Here is a 280-nt window from a genome sequence, read left to right as displayed (position 1 = left end):
TTGTAACATTTACCAAGTGTACCAGTCAAGAATGAAATGACAATTATAATGCTCGAGCCAACACCTGTCCAAACCAACTACAGATGCGCAGATCCCGAGATGAAAACGAGACCAGGTAAACAACCAACAACCAATAGCTAATATCCCCTAAGAAAGCTGAAGAAAAATCACACGAAAAGATGCTGACTACTACTTAACTACTTAATATTTGAGTAAAAATGTAGGGTGAATGTGTCACGTAATGTTATATCTTGTTTTTATGAACCGCATCAAGGTTGTT

The sequence above is a fragment of the Penaeus monodon genome, chromosome 34 (genome assembly GCF_015228065.2).
Source record: "Penaeus monodon isolate SGIC_2016 chromosome 34, NSTDA_Pmon_1, whole genome shotgun sequence".
NCBI classification, from domain to species: domain Eukaryota; kingdom Metazoa; phylum Arthropoda; class Malacostraca; order Decapoda; family Penaeidae; genus Penaeus; species Penaeus monodon.
The sequence above is the reverse complement of the archived record's forward strand: the minus strand, read 5'-3'. Positions refer to the sequence as shown.